This window comes from Camelus dromedarius, chromosome 22 (assembly GCF_036321535.1).
Source record: "Camelus dromedarius isolate mCamDro1 chromosome 22, mCamDro1.pat, whole genome shotgun sequence".
Lineage (NCBI taxonomy): Eukaryota > Metazoa > Chordata > Mammalia > Artiodactyla > Camelidae > Camelus > Camelus dromedarius.
This window is the reverse complement of record NC_087457.1, coordinates 18,452,572-18,469,891: the sequence shown is the minus strand read 5'-3', so window position 1 is coordinate 18,469,891 and position 17,320 is coordinate 18,452,572. Positions and strand designations below refer to the sequence as shown.

The following is a 17,320-nucleotide window of genomic DNA, read 5'->3' as shown; positions in this document are numbered from 1 at the left end:
TCAGCCAGGTGGGAGAGAAGGCAGCAGGGAGATTCTGTCCTAACTACATGGGCTTAAGTCAGATTCCTTACAGTGGAAACTGCCAGTTCATTCTTAATAAATTTAAGTAATAAAAGAGGACCGTTTCAGGGTCCTGAAATAAGCAGTAATTGCCAAGATCAGATTGTGGTGTGGACTGCCCTCCAGGCCCCTAGTTACCATCGGCATAAACAGCTCCATGCCCAGCAACTGCCAGGGATGGTTTTCTTTCTCACCAAAGACCCCGAGCAAATGGGACGGTTTTTGCTGGTGACAAAAGTAGCTAGCATGCTTGTGGCTCTAACAGGCCTGGGGTTGTCAGTCATTTCTCGGCTTCCCACCTACGCACCTTCGTGTGGTGGGACTGAAAGTGTCCCCTCTCTCTCTTTGAGTGAAGTCCCTCAGAGATTCAGAGGGAGGATGTAGCATGAAGCAGAAAGCTGTGCCCGGGGCTTGGCACCTGCTTGGCTCTGTAACTGCTGTGTGTCTCTGCTGCCGCTGCTGCTGGACCACACAGGGATCTGGGCTGTGACATTTGCTGCCCAGGTTTTTTTTTGTTTTTTTGTTTTTTCTCTCAGTAGCATCTGGAAGAGACTTTGGGAGGGCCTAATCCAACTGCATGGTATTCTCTGGAAGCAAAGCTGAGGCATGTGGGCAGAAACAGCCTCTGGTCTGTTGCTCTCTTTCTGCCTCTAACACTCACTGCACATACCACAAGGTTTTTTTTTTTTTAGAGGTTAGACAAATTTGCATTCTTCTTCAAACTAGAGGAAGTGCTGGAGGAAGTCATGTATTAAAAGAATTGGGCAGGGGAGCTTACGTTAGGAAGAGACACGCTTCTTGGCAGCTTTCCCTGTGGCCAGCAACCCCAATAACCTTTGTGCTATTAACCCTTAAAGGTATGGATCAATGCTGGAGTCCAGTTCATTATTTATCTTAGACAGCTCTGTCTCTTTCTCTCTTTAAACCTGAGCTTTAGACTAATCAGCTGCAGTTTGTCCAATAATTCAGCTCCAACTCCCTGGAGACGCCAGCAAATCACAGAATAGCTGCTCTTAATATTGAGGACACCAAGAAAATCCACCCAGCACGCATGGGGTGTTGCCACTGTAAGGGAGGGCCAGAGGAGGGATGAAGCCCCCGGCTGGCCCTTTCATTTTTACCTTGGGACTAGGGATGAGCTTGTCTTTGATGCCTTCATTGGTTCTGCACTTTTTTCTTCCCTTCATAAATCCAGTGACATGATATATTGACGAGTTAACCAAACCTCAACTTAGGCTGTGTGTCAAACTGAGCCACTGCAAAGAAAGGAATTAAATTATTGGCATGAAACAACAGGACACTGGAGGGTATGGCACGGCAAAACCACTAGTAAAAGTGGAAGCAAATGACTTTTGAAGATACTATTACCTGTGCTAAGAAACTTCAGGCATAGATCTGGATCAGTTCTAGACCTACACAAAACTGACAGAAGAGTATAATGAATGCCCACATGCCCTTTACCTAGACTGACCAATTGCTAACATGGGCCATTTTTGCTGTATCTACATATATGTAGCTCTGTGTGCACGTGTGTATCATCTAAAAGTAAGTTGTACACATCATGACACTTTATCCCCAAAGACTTCAGCTTGCATCCCCTAATAAGGACATTTTACAAATCGCCACACCATTAACACCGAAGAAAATGAACGGTATTTCCAGAATCACAACAGCTTTTAAAGTAGTACTTTCGTTATGGCTTCTGGTATTCATCCTCACTCCCGGGGTCACAGAGCACTACGTATGTCAGCCTTTGGGAAGGCCTGTGGGTCTCCCGATCCAAAATGGGAAATAAAGTTGCCAAGAGTTAAATGTTAGATTAATTTATGATCAGAGCAGAGTTATGCAAAGTTATCTTACAAGGCATCAGGGCTGCCAGATCTTCAATAGATGACTGTGTCCAGATTAAAGGTATTAATGTAGCTAAAGAAAAACCCTTGTCAGTCAGAAAGGGCCAGAATGGGGCACAAAGATGAGACCCAGGGGCAGAAATTTCAGTGCTTGTTATGCACAGTTAGGGCTGTCTGCTCTTGAGGACTAAACTAGACAACAGGGTATCTTAGCTTTCATCTGATAAAACAAAATATGTGTTTTTTAAAGGAAACCTGAAAATGGCTATCAATGTCTGGAGGCTCTGAAGGGGTGGGGAAACCAAGAGAAAAATATTCCCTGGGGTGGGGGGTCAGAGACACAGGTGGATACAGCTTCATCTGGTGGCTGGGTATTCAGGACCGAGGGAGGCACCAACTCACGTAGCAGGGCGTAAGGAACAGGACACCCTATCAGCTCTAGGAACTCTCAGTACAAGCTCTGCATCCCCCTCAAGCCAAAGGCCTTAAAGCCTTAAGTAATCTGAGTTCAAACTCTAATCTGTAAAGCACAATATCAGATGTGTCCCCTCGCCTCGCACTCAGGTCCCCTATTCTCCTGGTGTCCCTCTTATGAAGGCCTAGAATTCTGTCTAGAATAGAGACTCGATACTCTTATTGTGCTAGGAGCTTCACACTAGATGCTTGAAAGCAGCTTGCCGAGTGAGTGCCTGAATGCATGCCTAGGGGAATGAGAGTAGCACCCGAGGGATGGCACGGGCACCTGGAGGAGGGGGGGGCAGTGGGGATGCTGGAGGGTCATGTTTCAGGAAATCTAAGGTCTTGCCTAAGTCCTTCTAAGTCGGGTGCTATTAAGCAGTAAATCTAGCCTTTTTCAGTTTCCCTTGTCTTGCTATGAGGGTGGGGCAACTGAGCGGGGAAAGTTACTGGCAGAAGAGGAGGAGTTGAAGGAACCCGAACGACTCCCTACCTGGAGCATGAGAGGAGCTGGGCCTCTGTCCTGCAGAGCTGCATTCCTTGCCCTTTAGGGACCACCGCTTCCTCACTGCCAATCCAGGCTTCTGCCTTCCAGCCTGGGCCCTACTGAATGCAGACTACAGTACACACTCCAGTCAGTTACCTCTGGTAACCTACAGTCAGTGATGGCAGGAAACCCCCAGATGTCACCATGAATTTGGGACATTTGCCAGCTAAAAAGAACTGGGGCAATATACTTCAATCCCTTGATTGTACAGCCATGGAGGCCAGGGATCAAAAGTTTAAACAGCTTCTCAGAGGTGGTGGTGGGACAGCACTGGAAGGCACAGCTCACCCTGCAGCCCACATCCTTCAAGTCAGCATCGCTCTAGAGAGCGCCAAAGCAGCCCGTTTGCCCGTCTCCCGGCTCTGTCTTTGCACACCCTCCCCAAGGTGGAAGGAAGTGGGTTTCCAGCCTTTTCACCCTTTTGCTCATCTCCATTCTCCCCTGAGGTGGGAAGGGAGGCTTTTACCATAATTAACTATCAAACTTTTGCTATGAGATACCGTCCCAACAACAAAAAGAAGACTTATCTGTAGAGTGGAGATCCCTCTAAGTAGAATGTGGGGATATGGGGTGTTGTGGGTTGAATTGTGCCCCCCTCAAAAGATATACTGAAGTCCTCACCCTGGGTCCCTATAAATGGGACCTTATTTGGATAAAGGTTCTCTGCAAATGCAATTAAGATACAAGTTAAGATGAGGTCAGACTTGGGCAGGCTGGGCCCTTCATCCAATATGACTGTTGTCCTTATAAGAAGGAAGACATGAAATAAACAGGCAGAGGAGAAGACCTTGTGAAGATACAGGCAGAGACTGGAGTTACACAGTCACAAGCCAAGGAATGCATGGGGCCACTGGAAGCTGGAAAGGGCAAGGAAGGCTCCTCCCCTAGAGTTTCTGCTGACACCTTGATGTTGGACTTGTAGTCTCCAAAACTGTGACACTGGAGACCACCTGGTTTGTGGTACTTGGTTACAGCAACCTTAGGAAAATACACAGGGCAAGTGGGACTTAGCTGGAACCTGGGAAGCTGAGGCAGGAGGAAGCCAGGATATGGGGCTAGGGATAGAAAAGGATGGAGGGAGGGGGCCCAGGTAGAAGGGCCCTCAGGTGCCCATGGAACTTTTACCTGGCGCTGTCTAAAGGTGAGCAAGGGGAACAGGAAAGCCACGTTGGGTCTCCTTCTAGATGATCATAAGCCAAGCCCATTTCCTTTCTGGCCACTGCGGGGCCTAGCAGTGGGAAGCAAAGAATTAATGTCTAGAAATTAAATCTCTGACATCATCTCTGGTTGGTCTCATCCCCTTTGAACTCGTACCTCTTCATTCAGCGATGAGAACAGTCAGGAACTGTCTGCTGGCGTTTCACCTCTGATGGGACCTGAAGTCCCCCAGGGAATAAACCGCATCTTACAGGGCCCTTTCTCTGGGTTCCTGCCAGTGCCAGGGCTGGGCTTGGTGTGTCCAGGTCTCTCAATCTACATTTATCGGTAGGGTGATTTGGTATCACAGCAGAAGTACATCCTCGGGTGGTTTAGGTTGTTTAATTTTAAATATTCCTGCAAGTCTGTGTAGAGTACAGCAGTATCTTGCCCTCCTGGGCAGGAAATAAGTCACATGGCAAGCGGCTCCCGTCTACTCAGTGACCTCAGGCTGGATGGCTGACATTGCGAAGCCTGGCAAAGCCTTCCAATTTGGGCTTTTCTTGTTTGTACTTTCAAGATGTTTCTGATTTAGAAAATACCCATTTTGCCTTTTCTGTTCCCTGCTTCAATCTTCCACCCTGATCACCTGGTTATTTATCTTCCTTTAAGAACCATTTGTTTGTTCTTACAGAGTTCAAAGAGCAAGATGATATAAAAAGGTCTGCACAGAGAAGCCTTACTTCCCTCTCTGTCCTCATCCTCCTCTCCCTGGACCACAGGGACAGATAATGGTCATTAGACTCTTACTTATTTTTTCCAAGACTCTTATGCAGATAAAAACATATAAAGATATTCTTATAACCCCTGTATTTCTTACACAAAAGATAGTATACTCTTTTCACTACTTGACATCTTGCTTTTAAAAAATTTTTATTTTTTGGGGGTAATTAGGTTTATTTACTTATTTTTTAATGGAGGTACTGGGGACTGAACCCAGGACCTCATGCATGCTAAGCATGCGCTCTACCACTGAGCTATACTCTCCCCTCTTGCTTTTATTTTTTATGCAAACAAGACTTTATTCAAATGTAACGTGTACAGTAAAATGTACAAAAAGTGAGTGTACATACCAATGATTTTTTTCCTTTTTAAAAATTTAGTTTTCTTGTGTGACTTTTAAAAACAGCTTTATTGAGGTAAAATTAGCATACAATAATAAACTGTATGTGTGTGTATATATATATGTACACATATACATATATCTCCATGAACCGTCACCACAATCAAGACAGTGATTATGCACTGCACTCAGAAGTTTCCTTTTGCCTCTATATTTTCTTATTAGCCACTAAGTTAGAACAGATTGATGAGTTGGGGTGAAGACATCTAACATTATGCTGATTTACACCCTTGTGGTTATTTCTTTGAGGGTCCAGTAGTTCCTCCAGAGCCCAGGAAGTAGGTAACAGAATGTAAGTCTTTACTACTAGTGTCTTATTAATCATCTAAATTTCTGACGATTAAACATTTGACCTCAAGGGACTTTGGTAAGACTCATTTGAAGGTATTTTGTAGTAGAAAGCTTATTTTGTCAGCCTGTAAAGCTACTACTGCCAAAGGTTCTGGTCCTGGGAAATTGACTCAAAGAATCAAAGATTCTCAGAAAAAGAAAGTTCCATGGAATTTCAGGGTTTCCTTTGTTTATGAACCATAACTCTGGGAGGAAGGAAATTAACACTCATTAAGCACCTTCTAAGTGTCAAGTACTTCACATAAAATAAATAATTTAATCCTCACAATAACTACCACAGAGATGGGATTATCACCAGTTTTACAGAAGACTGGATATAGGATCTGAGAGTCTAAGCAAGTTGCCCAAGATGACACACTAAGAGGCATGAGCTGGAGTTGAAATTCAGAGTTATTTTATTTTAGAGTCCATCTGTTTTATATCATGGCCTAACCTCTGCTCCTCACCTCTAGACAAATATTGACAGTTTATATACAGAGATATATATGAATATGTGTGTGTGCGTGTGTATATATACACACACACATGTATGTACACACACATATACATGTACATACATACTTATTGGGATGTGCTGTATGTTATATGTTATACACTTCCAAAGCCCTTAGAAAAAGAAAATTAACAGTCTCTAACAGAACGTGGAGGCAAATTGGTCATAAAATACATGGATAAATGAGTTTTGCTATTTATATAAAATGACATATGTTGAGTTGTTCCCCAGTGTTCTAGTTACAAGTACTGAGAAGTTTTATTATGGCCTGAGAATTGTGCTCTGCGTTTGATGGAAACACAGTAAGGATGAGATACAGCATCTACTGGTAAAGACAGTTTCATATTGCTTGGAGAAGTAAGGCATAACGAGGGAAACTGTGTGCAGTGACTGTGAGGGTAGTGTGGTTCTGGGGAAGGCCTGACTGGGCGGGGAGGAGGATTGGAAGATGCGAAGTTGGATGTATAGTTGGGGGTCTGAATCCAGAGCTTAAAAACCAGACAGTGAAGTTTTGGTGACTTGCTCAAGTTTACAAGGAGAGCTAACAGCCGAGCTAAGACGGGGTGTCAGGCATCCTGCCTGGTTATATAGTTGGCCCTTTCTATCTGTGGGTTCAGCAGCTGAGGATTCAACTAACTGCGAATGAAAAATATTCGAAAATAAAATCCAGAAAGTTCCAAAAAGCAAAACTTGAACTGGCTGTGCTGGCAACTATTTACAAAGCATTTACATTGTATTAGGAATTATAAGTAATCTAGAGATGATTTAAAGTGTATGGGAGGATGTGCATAGGTTATATGCAAACACTACATCATTTTATGGGACTTGAGCATCCATGGATTTGGGTTTCTGCAGGGTGTCTCTGGAACCAGTCCCACTCAGATATCAAGAGATGATCTTACATCTTCTGTATTCTCCAAAAGCTGAAATCTTTATATCATAAGACCCAATCTTAATTAGCTGTAAGTTCCACAGGAAATGGAGTCCTACAGGAAACTGATGACCCACTCAAGAGGGGTGACTGAAGAACGTCCCATGGAGGGCACATTTACAAAGGTGGAGCAGATTCAGAGAAGAGCAACTAGGGATGGGAAGGGACCAGGACCAGTCAAAGCAGGAAGCCATTGCCACCCCCGCCCCCAAGGGTGGGGTCGGGGGGAATGGGGTGCAGAACCAAGGTTTTGAGCTTTGGGTCAGGGAATAAATACCTCTTCCTCACTGTCCCCATGTTCTCTGGTCACTTGCTGGTTTCTCCTATTGGCCCAAACCAGTAGGAAGCCAAAGGTCATCGGAACTGTGTGGGTACAGTCCCCAGAGATCAGCCTCCTACAGGGCAGAGTGGAAAAGGACAGAGGGTAGATTTGGAGGGACAGATGGAGAAGTCAGTGCAAAACCTGTGCTGGGGGGATCTAGGAAGGCTTTTCTGGGCAGTACATCAAAGGAGATATTCCAGGTGCCCTAGAATCTCAGTTTTAAATTCACTCCCTTTTGTAATCCAACGGCTTTGTCCTGGTTCTTAGCAGCCACTCTCTAAACCCAGGACCTTATTCTTACTGGAGTCATCATTTCCTGCAGAACCCAGATACAAGTGCCAGCTGTTGAGCTCAAGCCCTTGCTGAAGAGGCAGTAATGGGTCTATTCTTAGTGAGTATATTGTGATGGGTTAGCGACTTGAAGTTCAAGGTAGTGGGTGCCCAGATAACTCTGAATGATGGTTTTGTTTATTGGTTTGAAAGAGGTTCTCCTCATTAACTCATTATCTTGCTGGAGAGGCAGTAGCATTTTGGCTCCAGCTTTTAAATGATAGTGGCTCTATTTCCGACTTGCTTGGAAACTATTATTAACTATTATTCCAAACAATATACTTGCATATTTGACAATCTGGAAACCAAATTTAGCTGGGCAAATTATAGACAACTGCTCTCTATAATGTCACTGTGATGTTCCAATTTTTAAAAAATGGATGATGAACAAAGCCAGCTTTAAATGCTTAAAACAATATTTTATGTAAGAAATCATTTCCCCCAAAGATACTTAGATCTCTGAAATGTTCCCAGAGCTCTCTGGAAGATAACTAATGTTTCTTTCAAAGGAAAGGGAAGTTGCAGAACATCAAATGTATGCAAAAACCCTTCAAAGCTAGATGTGCCATCAACTTATAAGGAGTTATGTGGAAACTTAAGAGGTAATTTAAATGATTTAAGCACTACAGTTTCCCTTCCTTCTCCAAAACCCCCCAAGACCAAGCTCATAATGTTAGACTGACCTTTAGCATATGTGATTTTAATGAAAGACAAAGCATTCCCTGCTTCTGAATATATCTCAAACCATTCTTTAAAGTAATGATTTCTTGTCAAGGCCCTTGCACCTACTTATGAAGAAGGGACATTTGACTTTTGAAAAATATTTTACAAGTTTGACTCATCTAAGTATATTATAGCTTTATTCTTGCAAACAAGAGAAACCAAGAACAGCTTGGGCAATGAAGAAATCTGTTAATACAATTGGATTGGAATGCCACTTATTTGGATTCCACTGTGTGAGATAGGCAAGTTACTTAACCTCTCTGAATCTCAGTGTTCTCATCTTTAAAATGAGGATAACAATACTATCCTGCATGCTTATTGTAAACAGCAAATGAATTTGTGTGTAAGCATTAAGGTATTTTTCCGACGGTACCTGTTACATGGAATACAGTGTGAGAAACCAGCCACAGTAATTCATCATGAGCCATCTCAGGGTTCAGGGCTCTTACTGAGGATGCTATGTTGCAGAGGACCTACAAGACAAAGAGACTGTGGTCATATATATACGGCATCTGAAAAAAGTCATGGTTTCTGACAAACTAGTCTAGCATATGTGAACCTGGGGGTGCATCTATTTTCAAACTTCTCTCTTGTTGTACCACAACCAGCTTGTTTTGCCTGGGATTACCTGACCAGGTAGCTCAGGGACTGTGATAATTGGGACAATGAAGGTAGTAGTACCTTCCTGCAAAATGATTCATATGATTGGTCTGCTGCCCATACAATGGAGAAATGATACTTCTAGACTTGGGGAGGATGTTGATACGAAATCGTGACCTGGCTCAGGTGGTGATGTTTCAGGAATTAAATAGCTTCAAACTTAAAACAGTTCCAAAGGACAGAAATTCTATAACAACCCAGGGTCTTTGTTTCAGTAGTCTTCAGACGTCTGCTCTACTCCAAGAGAGCTCCTAAACGTGAGCCTTTGGGGGAATAGTAATTTGTTCTTTATATTTTCCTGATTTTTTACAAATCTTACACAATGTGTAATCATCACTTTATAATTTATACAATTTATAGCCATCAAATAAAATTTTTTGAATATTATTAGAAATTGAAATTTATTTTAATGTATTTCATATGTTCTGTAACCACTGAATCTAAATAGAACATAAAACAGAGGGAAGGGGAAGAAGAGTTAAAAGAAATTTCAGCAATCTGCTGCAATATTGCCCTTAAAGGGGGCAGTTAGAAGTAAATTATCCACATTCTGGAAACTTTTATCCAAATCCTGACTCTTACACTCAACAGTTGTATGAACCTTGGGTGAGTTACTTTACTTCACGCTGCCTCAATTTATTTGACTGCAAAATGGGGACATAACATAAATATATCACGAGATTTAATGAGTTAATATATATTAAATGCTTAGAAAAGCAACGGCAGATAGTAAGCAGAACCTAAATCTTAGCTATTGTTATTACCCCTCCTAGAAACATCCTCTAGAATTTTCCTGATGTGTGGCAATTCAGCCTTTTTTCTATTGTAGGTATTCAGTCTAACCTGGTTAAAAATCAAATTATATTGAAAAGGTAATCATGGAAAAAAGCCTTCCCCATCTTCACAAATGATCCATGATCTTGCTGTCCAGAGGCAGTCACTTCTAATCCATACTTTTAGCTGATTATTTTGATATTTGCTTCCTTAGGTCTAAATAGTAGGCATATACTGCTATTTCTTGCTTTATCCACTTTAGATTGATACTGATTTCTATTGTAGCAATCAAGTTTAGCTTTTGAACCCTTCCCTTTTCCATTACTCTAATTCTTCCAAAAATTATGGTTAATCATATTTAGCATTTATTGTATTATGACTGTGTATATATTGTTCACCTCTGAGCCAAATGGTGTGCCATAATTATGCTTTGTTTGTTTCAGAAATTTTTGTTTTATTGGAGATAGTTAATTGCCTTACTTTTTTATTTCCTTAAACCCTCCTCTCCTCCACTCCCACCACATGCTATTCAGGTTGGTCAAACACCTCCTGTTTTATCTTCAAACGGTCAACTTTCTTGGATAATCAATAGACCACTGTGCTCCAAAAGGCATCCCTCCCTGAGTCCTTTATCCTCCTCCTCCAATCTGGACTTCCCTAGGCTGGTTGCCCGGATGCATCCTGGGTTTTCCTTACACCTTTCCTGGATCTTCCATCTTCATATTATTTCACTCCCTTACTTTTCTGAAGTACATCCTCTAGAAGCATATTAAAAGAGTGCATTGGAAGTAAAATTCTTGACTCCCTGCATATTTGGAAATGTCTCTCCCCTACCCTCACACTTGATTGCTCATTTGGCTGGTAATAGAATTCTAGGTTGAAAATAATTTCCCTCAGAATTTTGGAATCTGTACTGGTTTGATGTCTTCAAGCTTCCCAGCATTCTTATGTCTTTCTGATTTCATTTCTTTTGGACGTGGCAGTCTGTTTTTTTCTCTCTAAACGCTTTTAGTCTCTTCCTTTCTATGCTGGCATGCTTTATTGTTTATTTAGTCATTGTGCTGAGTACTTTGTGGTTATTTTCAGTCCGGAGACTCATACCATTGAGTTTCGGGAAGTTTTCTATTATTCTTTGACAATTTTCTCTCTTCCACTTTCTTCATTCTTTTCTTAGAACCACTATGTCAGACTTCTTGAATTGATTCTTTAAATTCCTTACTTCTATTCCTCTATTTTCTTCTCTTTTTCTTTTGTTGCCTTGTTGGGGATATTTCATCAAACTTATCTGTCAGTCCCTTTACTGAGCACTTAAAAATTTATGTTTTTTTTCTTTTTTTTTTAGTGAATACTATACGCTTCTGTTAAAAATTCAACATTACAAAAGAGAACATAGGTAGAAGCAAGCCTCTCTCTAGCCCTCATTCCTCAGACATCCAGTTCACCACCTTGGTAGGGATATTTGGCACAGCAGAGGGTGGAGCTGGGTATTTGATGAAAGTTTGCATGCTGAGAGATCAAGTTTCAGCTTTCTTTCTTAATGAATGGAACCATACTCCTAAATAGGAACTGGCTGGGTAGCTTTGCTGGAGAATAGAATCTTGGCTGTCAGCATCTTTAGGTCTTTCCAGAGTTGCTAAGATTCCCTAATGTAGAACATTCTAATATTCTGTTTGGAAAGTATAAATCTGAAGCCTGGTTGCTAACATTTTGAGAAGAGAGCTGGGGGTGTGGGGTAGGCAGTATTTGAAGGCTCTAGCTCCATACTCTATGTAAATTTCTACTTCATCTTTCTGTTTTCAATATGGTACCACCACCCTCAACTATACTTGGTCTCCTAATCCAGAGACACTCTCACCCTCTTTTTTTTAAACCCTCTCTAGAATCTTACCTGTTTTACCCTCTTTAGTCTCTGCTGGGTTCAGGGAGGGGAAGTCATCTGGCTGAGTTGCACAAGGGTAGGGATCTGTAGTCATACTGGATTTTTTTTTCTGTCCTTTAGATTGGATGATTTCTTTTGATTGTTTCTTGTTTACTGGTGCTTTCCTTTGTTATCTCCGTCCAACTCTTACTTAGTCTACCTAGGGAATGCTTTATTTTAGGTATATCACAGCTGACCCTGGAATAATGCAGGGGTTAGTGTCACCAACTTCCTCGCAGTTGAAAATCTGGATATAACTTATAGTTGACCCTCCCTATACATGGTTTGCCCAAATTCATACGGTGATTCCCTACTGGGGACTCAGCTAACACCAGGTTGTGTAGTACTGCAGTATTTACTACTGAAAAGAATCTGTGCATAAGTGTACCTGCACATAAATGCACCTGCTTAGTTCAAGCCCTGTTGTTCAAGGGTCAACTTCAGTCAGTTTTAGAATTTCCTTTAAAAAAATTAGTTTCCATACCCCTGCTGAGATTTTTCTACCTTTCATTCATTATATTTTTATTTACTTTATTGATCATAGTTATAACAGATGCTTTAAAATCCTTGCCTGCTACTGTAAACGTCTGGGTCATATCAAGGTCAGTTTCTGTTGATTACTTACTCTCTTGAATATGAGTCACATTTTCCTGTTCCTTCAAACGCTGAATCATTTCGGATGATATTCTGGACATTGTGAATGTTTTGCTGTGGATAATCTGGAAGAATGTTGTCTTTTTCCATTGATTGGTTTTAGTAAGCAGTTACCTTGATTGCATTTTAACTGAAAACTCTGATTTGGGGTGGTAACTCAAATCTTCTTTTTGTTCTTGTACCTTTAGCTGGGCTGTTTGCAGTTTTCCCAGTGCACGGGTACCTTAAGAGTCACTCAGATATTTAGTCAGAGTTTACACACATAATCTGTGGCTCCCCATCACTGGCCCTCACCATTCCAATATTACGACTTCAATTTCCAGTGGCTGTGGTTGCCCTGAACTCTGCTCTCTGGTTCTTCAGGCCGGAAAAACTGCAGGTTTCTACTGGAGTTTTAGCTGTGCCATCTGGTTACCTTCCTTCCATCAAAGGGGAAGAAAAAAGTAGGGGGAAACTCGCCATGTCAACCTGTACCATCCCTTTTTTCCAAATGTCGATTACCCGCTCTAGAATCGGCCTGCTTTTGTTCACTGTACAGTGCCTTCAGATAGTTTTTTTTTTAATTTTGTTCAGAGTTAATAGTTATTATCTGTAAGATGGCAGGTCCAGTATAAGCTTACTGTATTATACCAGAAGTAAACTCCTTCTAACTGCTTCTTAAACAACCTTTTAAACAATTATATGTTCAGTCACTAACTCCACTTCCAAAGTAACTCAGTGCCACCTATTTCTGAGCTTTTTGGAGGTTCTGTGTGCAAAAGATAGTACCACTGCTACTATATTCATCCCTAAAAGATCTCTTAATGAGCATGAAATGACATATAAATAAAGTGGGAAGGAATGGAAGACTGGGTCATGGAACTTTCTAAATCAGACAGAATCTCTGCTGCTCTTCCATTTGTCTCAAACAGACAGAAGTTAGGTTTTTTTAGCCTCATGTGGGCCAAAATAAGAGTAGTCAGCATTTTAAAACATGAGGCTAAGGGTTTCAAACATCAGAATCCCCTGAGTGCTTGCTAAAAATGCAGATTTCTGGGACCTATCTTAATCTTCCCAAATCAGAATATGGGGGTGGAGCCTAAGGATTTGTAGACAGTAAGTAGTTGCTTATGGTATTATTATTGTTATTTTTGATGGAGGTACTAGAGATTGAACCCAGGACTTCATGCATGTTAAGCATGGGCTCTACCACTAACCTATTCCACCTGCCCCCCTGTCCCCATCCCCGCTTATGGTATTATTGACTTAGGCTGCATAATCAACAAACAGCCTGTTGGTGTGTGTCTGACTTCCTGTTTATCATAAACGTGACTGGTATTACCAGTCAGACGCAGCACCTGATTTTAAGTCAGTAAACATGCTTCGGGATGGCAAACGCAAAATGTTTGGAAGCATATTTATTGCATGGTAGGAAACAGTTTTTTTTGTTTTGTTTTGCTTTCTTTTTTCCTTTTCTTTTCTTTTCCCAGGTCAGTTTGAAATAGGGTTTTGGAGTAAGATTTTGGTGCTGAAATTGAAGGTGCTCTTAACATCTACACTCTGTAAATTCCTATCAAGAAGTCATTACAATGGACAGCAAATACAACTCTTTTGCTATAAAGAGATGACCTGGTGGCTATTCTCTCTGGCTTTTTCTCGTCTGCCTTCAGTTAAGCAGTATGAACTGTACTGCTTTGTATATTAATCTCATAGAACCAGTCACTTCAGGGCATTGCATTCACACTGGAAAGCTTTGTGAAGGTTATCTCATTAGTTTCTGGAAGTTAATTTTTACACTTACCTTCCTATAAACTCAAGAGCCTAGAGGAAGTGTGGTAATTGGTCTGTTAGATCAACCTAATTAGGAATTGGCTTCATTCTAAATTCTAAATTCATGCTACTCTAGTCAATCAACTTAGGTCTCAATAAATTTGTTCTAGAGAAGTCTGTGTACTTTTTAAAGAACCCCTTTTCTATTAAGGTACAGGCAGTTTCCTAAGAAAAGTCACCCCAAACACCTATGACTAAACTGCAGAAGAAGAAGATGTGGACATAATTCAAGTTTTTATTTCCAACTGAAATAAAATTGGAATCTCTTTAGGGCTTTAGTTAAAACTTTTGGCTTCATTCACTGGTCCAGAATTCAAAATAATTTCTCCCTCTGGTCTTGTTCTCTTTTCCTGAAGAATATTGAATTCAAATCACGTGAAATGGAGCTAATCTGTTCTAGCTGAATTTTTGGAATTCTTTAAACCCTCAAATAAGTTAATTTTATCTGGGACTCAGGAGACCTGGTGAACCTCAATGTTACAAGGTTTTCTCTGAACTCAGAACACCCAAGTGTTCTCTGGAGAACCAGCCCTGAGGGTCACAATTTTCAGTTCCTCCCTTCTTTCTTTCTTTTTAACTATCTGTTAATTATTTCCACTTTTCAGATTGGGAAATTGAAACACTGGAAAGATAAGCACTGTGCTCAGGTCTTGGTTACACACACCTTTTTGGAGGGGACCAAGACAGAAATAAAAGGCAGGTCTCCCTCTCCAATTCGAAGCTCCAACTCGAACCTCTACTACTGGGCCCTTAACAAGGTCTTAAGTCAGTGCCTCACCCTCTGGGGTACTTGAGCCCTTATGGGGTCTTTGAAGGAAATAAGGATTTTTGAATTGTTTTCATTAATTTCAAAAAGTCCAAGAGAAATCGCACATTTCCCAAAATTAAGCTGCATGAATTAACTAGGATGTCATGGTACTTTTGCTTTTGATTAGAGTTAAATTAATTCAGTTTGATAACATTGATGATCATGCTGATCTGAATCTGTGATTACAGTTATATATGTCTTAGATGATTAAAATGTAAAAAAAGGTTAATTATGTCTTAATAAATGCAGTTTATTTGATAGGCGGAAGTTTATAAAAGCTGAAACTCATCAGGAAAAAATATGATAAATTTGGGGAACTTTCTACATTTATTTAGAACGGCCAGAGTGCCGAGGCACATGTACCTCTAAAACGTATCTATTTAAAAATTCTTCTGGAATCACAAGATTCCATTTATTTGTTCTCTCTGGTTGCCTTAACATGGATGGTATAAAGTCAAATCGCTCTTTCTTATACTGTTAGTTATGACTATGGTCCATTGATCAGCTAATGTCCATCATCCACAGCTATTTAGTCTTAATTGTGTATGTAATTTCAACTGAGTGGGCTGATATCTGTGGAAGCTGCTAGCACATTTAAAAGAAGGTATTTGAGAGCCACAACACAACCATTATATTACATAACAGAGAAGAGACAACTTTAATCTATCCTTCTGCCAAAACTGAGGAGATACTTTCCCCAGGTGCCAACAGCACACGGCAGTTGTTAATGTCAGTGAAGCTAGTTTGGAAAGTATAAATAGAAGCATAACATATTCTCTGATCTCTTATGAATCATTCAGCTAGTCCAAAGACAGTTCTTTGAGGACGTTCTCCACTTGCTTCCCTGAGCTAACTCCCCAGCTTGGGGTTTTCATAATCATATTACAATTGCCGTAGCTTTAGGTGTCATGTTTGTGACTCACCTGGTTTGGGCTGCTTGAGACAACCAGTCCAGAGTTCACATTGCTGAAAGGCGGTGACTGAGATCATTGTTTCCCCAGGGCACAGCCTTCAAAGGTTAAATCAGTGGGTGGATGGGACAGGCTCTGGGGCTCAGGAACATGTGACTTGCTAAATTTAGGCTGCATTCTTCCCTAGTAGATTCTGGTTCCAGAGATCATTCTGGAGTGTTTCTTGGCCCTAAGGAGATGTCAGGCATCACCCCCACTGCTGTTCCCAGGCAGATGCCCATGAACTTCAAGGTAACACCAGAACTTGCTGACTGCCAATCACAGGGATCATTTGTATGATCCCTGCATGTCTGTTGGAGCATATTGCACAAAACCACGTGATGTGACGGAGGCTTAATCTTCTCAAGTTCGTCACATGTCAAGGGGGGCTGGGGCAGGTGGCCTCTAAGGATCTCTCAGGCTCTGGCCGACTTTGTATTACTCTAAGCTTCCTTGAATAGTAAATCTCAGAATGACAATTGCCCTGGTCCAACACTCTTGATCAAGATGACGCCAGACAGGTGGCAATTTACATGTGTGCGAGAACTCTCGTTGGGGGTGGGGAAAACTAGGTTGAGACAAAGCACGTACCTCAAAGTACATATTTTAATTCTTTAAAAACAAAAAGTCCCACCCATCAAGTCAACTCTTTTCCTTTCTTTTCTTCGTGCTAGCGTAAAAAACAATCAGCTATGACATTTATAAGCAACAGTATTGGAACCTTTTGTCCCAGGGACTTGAAGGGTTCATGATTACAAATTTTTAATTGTGCCATTTTCTCTATTCTCAGATGTGTCTTTAAGGTTCTTAACTTTCTGTTTGTCTTTCATCCTAGGCTCAGTCCCCTGCATGAGATGTGTAGGTTTGGCATCTGTGAGTCTTCTAATAAGTATTTAATTCAGCTGTCATCTATTTAGGCTTGACACCAGCCTCCATTGCTCTAAGCCTATGTTGTTTAATCCTCACAATAACCTCATGATTTACTCTTGTCCTGTTTTATAGATAAAGAAAAGGAGATTTTTGAGAGGCTGAGTAATTTGCTTAAAGTCACATATATGTGGGGAAACAAGAATCAGGCTAAAGTGAGTTTGACTTGAGAGCACTTGTGTTCTTAATCACTATGCTATATTGTTCCCCTTCCTTTTGCTGAAAAGAGGAATATAATATGTGCTCTTTTACATTGGAGAGAGTGTAGTGTTAGCAGATCTCCTCTGCTTGAAGACATCCTCTGTGATGGAGAGGAAGGGGCTTGGGGTGGGGGAATTCTCTTGCCAGCTTTACCAACAAAATAAACATATATGACTTAATACCATTTACAGAAGTTTAAACATACATACACACAAAGCAAAAATCCACAATTTACA

The 17,320-nt window shown here is 41.1% G+C and overlaps 1 long non-coding RNA gene across 2 annotated transcripts in view; it reads right to left on the bottom strand.

Annotated features, from left to right (window-relative positions):
* LOC105095792 (uncharacterized) overlaps nucleotides 1-17,320 on the bottom strand; it is a 249,117-nt gene that overhangs the window by 28,904 nt on the left and 202,893 nt on the right. For both annotated transcript variants that reach the window (XR_010377330.1, XR_837780.3), the window contains exons 9-11: nucleotides 8,757-8,856; nucleotides 7,286-7,403; nucleotides 1,182-1,316 (exon numbers count right to left, since the gene is read on the bottom strand). This is a non-coding gene — a long non-coding RNA (uncharacterized LOC105095792). The remainder of the gene's footprint in view (nucleotides 1-1,181; nucleotides 1,317-7,285; nucleotides 7,404-8,756; nucleotides 8,857-17,320) is intronic.